This window comes from Phyllostomus discolor, chromosome 8 (assembly GCF_004126475.2).
Source record: "Phyllostomus discolor isolate MPI-MPIP mPhyDis1 chromosome 8, mPhyDis1.pri.v3, whole genome shotgun sequence".
In the NCBI taxonomy this organism is placed as follows: Eukaryota; Metazoa; Chordata; class Mammalia; order Chiroptera; family Phyllostomidae; genus Phyllostomus; species Phyllostomus discolor.
In genome coordinates, this window is record NC_040910.2 from 68,017,749 (window position 1) to 68,024,621 (window position 6,873).

Here is a 6,873-nt window from a genome sequence, read left to right on the forward strand (position 1 = left end):
TTCTCCATGAGGGAAAGACAGAGGGCGTCTCCTTGGAACTGCACAATGGATGAAGTGGAGCAAGAACACAGATTCCAAGGCACAAGAAGGGGACATTGACCCTAGGCTGGGAGGTGCACAAACTCTGCACTTGCTACTGTCTCTCCATTCCCTCCCTCCCATTTCCTCAGCTTCCTCTCAGCTGCCACCCTCTTCTTAATGATCCTGTTCTAGAACCATGTATTTAGTGCCTACTCTCCACCAAGCACTATGGTAAGTGCTGAGATAAAGGATGAAGAAGACAGTCCCTTTCTTTAAGGAGGGGATAGATAAGCAAATGATCACCATATTGTGCTTATGTCCCATGATAAAGGTGAGCACAGAGTGTTCTGAGAGCACAGGTAACAGGTACCCCCTAGACTTGGACGGGAAAGGTGGGAGTCAAAAGCAGCATCCTTGAATTGGTGATGAGCAGAATTTTGAAAAATGCGTAAGAGTTAATACAACAAAGAAGAGTAGAAGGACACTTCTAGCAGAGGGGAACATCATTAGCAAAATCAGGAAGACATGAAGTAGTAAGGCTGCGTGAGCAGGGGATAGAGCAGATTAGCATATACTTTGAGGGAGTCTTCCAAATAAAGCTGGCAGAAGGGCATTGATCCCCTGCCAAGGAACTTGAATTTATTCTACAGGAATTACTGGTGGGCTTTACTCAAGGGGAAGACACTGTCAGACTTATACGTTCGCTGGCTCTCTAAGTCAGCAGGAATAAAGAACACTGGATGGGAGAAGAGCAATAAGGAAGCTGCTCTGACAGCCCAGGTAAAAGTCTATGAAGGGATGCAGCAAATTACTGGTAGTTAGTTGGTTCTCATCATGCAGATGACAAGCATCGTCAAAAGAGCAGGTTCAGGATAGCAGCAGTGACGGACATGTTGAAATGGCTTTAAGAGCTCTAAGTGAAGCTATCCAGCACAAGGATTTCAAGCTTAAGAGAGCAAATAAGAAAAGCACATGCTTTTGGGAATCAATCATAATATTTTCTTCTTGACCCTCATACTGTATGCAGGTTTTAAGTCAGTCCCTGCCCTGCCTCTTCCCAGAGCTTTCACCTCTTTGTTATTCCAGAATTGCCCATTTCACACCCACAAGCGTCCTCACACTGGGTAGAAGTGTGTCTTCCTCATGTGGGACTCTGTCAAGATTCCATCAGTGGCAGTGAGTAAGGGAAATTGCTTTGGTTTCTCAGATCACCACCACCCACAAATATGTTCTGAAGCCCTGTGCTCACAAATGGTAGCATCAACAGGCTCGTACAAAATAAGAGTGTCAAAGAGCTGGATAGAATCTTAGGGATTATTTATTCCAACCCTTACTGCAGTACACTATATTTCTTTTTTTTCAATTACAGTTGACATTCAATATTATATTAGTTTTAGGTGTATAACTTAGTGGTTAGACATTTATATAACTCTTGAAGTGATCCCTCGGATAAGTCTACTACCTGCCTGGCACTATACATAGTTGTTACAATACTATTGACCATATTCCCTATGCTGTACTGTTCATCCCTGTGTCTGTTTTGTAACTGGAACTATGCACTTCTTAATGCCTTTACTGACACTTCCAGCCCTCCTGGTTTGCCCTTTATATACTAGGCCAGGTTGGCTGCCTGTCAACACCCATTTCTCTACTTTCTCCTTCTAGTTTCAATACCTGAATTGTTGACAGTATGGAAACTGTCCTCCCTTTGTGGATTTGACTCATTAAATAGTTTCAGGAAAGAATCATCTTTTTAAACACCTATACCAACTTCAGATAGCCCTTAGAATCCATGGAGAGTGACCCAATCCCTGGCTCTAGAAGATAGATCCTAGTTGGGCAGAGCCAACCATGATAATCTCATTCCCTTTGCCAATGATTGATTAAGCATGAACATGTGATCCATTTCTGGCCAATACAAAGCGAGGGAACTGCTGACAGATTCTGGGGAGATTTTCCTTGCTCTCAAAACTAGTGGTGATTCCTCTATTTTTTGGACCATTGTTTCTGAGGATGTTATAACCTTGAGATGGGGGATGGGGTGGCAGAAACCAGTCTTTAATGGAAACTGATAGTCACTTTGATAGTCCTTAGTACTGCTCACTGTCTCTACCTTCCAGGTAGATAGTAGAATTCCAATTCTACTGATTTGTGAATAGAAAGGGAAAGTGACTTAGTACTAACTGGTCAGCAAACCATGAGTAGAAATGATGTGTGTTATTTCTGAACCAGAGTACCTAACTGCCACTTCAAGACACTCTAAAGTTCTCATTTTCTTCTGGCATAGTGATCTGAAATGCCCTGTGTGAAAGTGGCTTTGTCAGACTATAAGTGACAGTGAGTAGATCCCACAGGTGATAAAAAAGCCTGCTGTGGACATGTAGTGAGAGTAAAAATGAACTATTTATTCTTAAAGCCACTGAAATGGGGGTTTGTTACCACACCGCATCCAACCCCATCCTGACTGATACACTGAGATGGAAGATGGAAAAATGGAAAGAACATTTTTGAGCCACTTGTGAAACTACGCCCAGGGCTCTCTCAACTCTGCTCTTCCAGTAATATGAAATAAAATCTCCATTTGTGGGCCCTGGCTGGGTAGCTCAGTTGATTGGAGTGTCATCTCAATACTCCAAGGTTACAGGTTTGATCCCTGCTCAGGGCACATACAAGAATCAACCAATGGATACATAAATAAGCAGAACAACAAATCTCTCTCTCCCTTCCTCTTTTGATCTAAAATCAATTTTAAAAAATGTCCATTTGTGGAATCCTATTTGAATTCAAAGTTTCTCTCAGAAGCAGCCAAAGTCATCCTAATGGATACATTATATGTTTTCATCTCCATTCTGATTTGCTCCCTAGGTCTAGGATTTCTACCTAGCTATGCAAATTTGTATTAATCATATCTCCTCTATGGAATTCAGTTTTCTCCTCTAAGTAGAGGGAATGTTTTCTAACAAGTCATTTCTATTTCCTCTTCCTACTGTGACTTCATGGCCCCACATGGTTTGGTCCTCTGCTATCCTTCTGAGCTCATACCCAACTGCTCCCTTCTTCCTCCCGCCAGCCACACTGGTGTCCTCGCTGTTCCTCAGAGCCTTTGCATTTGTGGTCTGCCTGGACCCCCTTTGGGCTCCAGATATGTGCAGGGCTCTAAGTTTGTACTGCAACACTACTGATTAAAGAGGTTTCCCTGACTATCCTAATGAAGATAGCACAACCATCACACCACTACCCAACATTTCTTCTCCCATCACAAACTATCTTCCCCCTGTCATAAGGCATTTTTCATCATGGCATTTACCACTGCCATGATGAAAAGCTTCCTTTTTTGCACTTCCTTTTTTAAAAAATTTTTTGTTGTTGTTCAATTACAGCAAATTTTTTGTTGTCCCAATTTTCCCCCTGTTGCTCTCCCCTGCCCCACCCACTCCCTACTCCCACAGTCAGTTTGTGTCCCACAGGTCCTTCATACATACTCCTTGACTAGACCCTTCCCCTTCTTTCCCCTGTTTTCCCCCCTCCCCTGCCCTCTGGTCACTGTCAGTTTGTTCTTTATTTCCATGTTTCTGGTTCTATTTTGCCCATTTGTTTTGTTTTGTTCATTATGTTTTACTTATAGGTGAGATCATATGGTATTTGTCTTTTGCCACCTGGCTTATGATAAACTTTCATGTAAGTGTTTTAAACAATTCTATTCTCATCTTCCACTGGAATGTCTGTTCTTGTTTGACCTTCGTTGTCTGTTTTGGCTGTTGTATTCTCAATGCCTAGAACAGTGTTTGGTGCACAGTAGGCTGTGGTAGACATGAAAGACTCATCTCCAGTTGACAGCTCCTTGGGGGTTGCTTCAGATATAGAAACTTGTCTCTCCTGGGAACACAGCTGTCCTTCCCTGGGTGGTCCACCTCCACAGACTAATCAAGTTGAGAGTATCAAATCCCAACCATTTCGGCCAATGCAGAAACTCTGATGGACTGTATTTTCTCCCAAGTTCCAGAGCTCCCTGAGGCAAAGGCTTTGATGGGTCTGTACTGCATCTACCCACTCATGCTTCCTCTCTCACTTCCACAGGTGCTGATCCCTGAAAATGAGCCAAGCCTGCATGCCAAAGTTTGTCTCAGCTTCTGCTGTAAGAGATTCAATCCTGCAACATAGGCAACCAGTAAGTGTATGTTGAATAGGTAAATGAATGAATGATTCTATAATCCCCAAATTCCCTCAGTGGCATCTCTGTGAATGATTATATAGCTTCTGCTTTAGCACATCTAGTGACAAATTAGAAACTATCTCCTAAGGCCATAAAATTCCAATGTTAAATAGTTCTAATAGAAAGAGTACATTGGGTTTCATTATGGTTGCTCATAGGCAAATCAATGTATTGGTTCATATTGAGCTATGGTTGACTAGATTCTTTTTCACACCTGTGCTAGTTAGGATGACTTTTTGTGCCCATGTGAAATGCTTCATACATATTTTAGTCACTTTTAAATTTTGAGCCCATTATTCTAGACCTTTAAGCCTTTTAGGAACCTGTCATCCAATATGCTGTTTCTGTCAATGTAGTGGATGTTCATTCCTCACCTCCTGGCAATCTTCCCCCTTTCTTTAAGCCACAGTCTCTGATCTTTATTCAGAGATTTACCTTCCATCCTTCTTATTTCATGGGGTCTTCATGAGGCTCCACATAACTTACATATAAGTTGAACAACACATCTTAACTCCTTAGTCCAAAAGTCCAGACAGAGTAAGTCGGAGGCAGAAGGTCTTCCAATTAGATGATCCACAGTAATTGTGTAGGCAGGACTGAGAGAGATGCTCACTCTTTTCCCTGGAAGGATGTAAACATGTTACCATGGTACCTATCTTGTGCTGTGAAGGCAGGGCCCAGGGCTGCCAGGGACCCACAAGAAGCCTGAGAAAGGAGCCAGCAGGATACTAAGTTGAACCAAGAGATGGAGGAAGCACAGTCCTGCTGGCAGCATTTGAACCTTGAATCCAGCTTCATCTGAAGCCTGCCTACATCTGCACTTTTATATCACCAGAGCCAATGTATTCTTACTCTAGTTAAGCTCCTTTCTACTGGATTTTCTTTCTGCAACTAGAAGGGTCCTAACTGATACAGTTGACCTCATAGTTGATCAACATGACCAAAGTTTTAAGTTGATTGAAGTGGTTTTGCCCTCCTCTGAATGACCTGGCACATCCCCTGTTCTGTTTTATAGCAGATGAGGGCTGGGAGCTAGGGATGAAAGGAGCTGGACAGGTCAACATGTGGCTATGGCCTCTCATAGCCAATGTCATCAGGTGCCTCTAAACAGAGAATGTAGGCTAGGTCATCTAGTTCACTGAAAGCAGCTGGAAGAAGGTGTAGATACAGATGTGTTTGTCCTGGCATGAAACCCACATCAGAGTGGGACAAGGTCAGATGGGAATGAATGACCAGCTGTTGAAGATTATTACAAAGGTACAACCAAGCTTACCAAACCCAGTGTCCAAGGGACACATCAGTTTTGGATATTGCCAGAAACACAGTATCCATTCAGATATCTAGAAGAGAGTCGATGTACAAGATTGGGGGATCTAAGCAATTATCCAAAGAACCAATAGAGTGGATTGGTTAAGGAGCAGGGTCCTGATTTTGGAGGCGGCATGGAGTATTGTCAGAGTGATGCTGCGGAGTCAAAATCAGGGATCTAGACAGTGTCTCTGGTCAAAAGGTTTAGCCAGTTGAGCCAATGTGGGGAAGCACATGAAGAGGTTCAACTGGGAGGTTTGTTCCCTTGTGTAGCTGACAGCAACAGTGACTTGAGGAGTAACATGGGAGCCAGAAGCCATGGCTAGTTTTTAGTTGAGATTGAGAGTGGCATTGAGATGGGTGGGGGTGACCCAAGCCACTGCCATGTTTTCTGTTTCAGATCCTGTAGGTGAAATCATTAGTAAGACATAGGGTGGGGGGATCAACTTTAAGAGGAGTGGGTGTACTGGCAAGGGCAGGGAAACAAATAGCATTGTGTGACAGATTATTGATGGCCACCCCTCCTAACATGAGGAGTCTATTTGTCCTCTCTTTGAAGTTAGGCTGGTCTTGAACTCGCTTTGACTTTGACTTAAATGTGGCAGAAATGATGCTGTGCCAGCTCCAAATCTAGCCATTGAGAAGCCTGAAAACTTCTGCATTCTTGAGGTCCAGCCACCATGTGAGAAGCGTGGGCTATCTAGAATACTGAATGGTGAGAGGCTATGTAGAGAGAGATCCTAGAAGAAAGATGAAGCGCCATCTCTGACATCTGATTCTCATAGAATTGGGTCCAAAGGAGACCAGAAGAAGAACCATCCAACTGAACCCAAGCCAACCCATATAATCATGAGAAGTAAAAGTCTGTTGTTGCTTTAGGTGTTTTGAAGCCAGCAAGTGTTTATGATGGTTTATTACAACACTGTACACAGCTAGCACCACCTATATATTATAGTACAGTCTCTAAGCAGAAAGGTATTAGGACCAGCATTAGTCCTCAAGATGTCTGAAGCTGTTTTTCATAGCTGCTGTATTAGTTTGCTAGGGCTGCCATAATAAAGTACCACACATTAGGTGGCTTATAAAACAAAAATTCTATGTTTCACAGTTTCAGAAGCCAGAAGACTGAAGTCAAGGTGTTGGTAGAGGTGGTTCCTTCTGAGAGCTATGACGGAAAGGTCTTTCCCAGGTCTCTCTCCCTGGCTGTAAATGGCCATCTTCATGTTCCTGGGATGTTCCCGGGATGTTCCCCCTGTATGCAATATGGTCTCCAAATTTCCCTGTTTTAATAAAGACACCAGTTATATTGGATTAAGGTCTACCCTAATGAC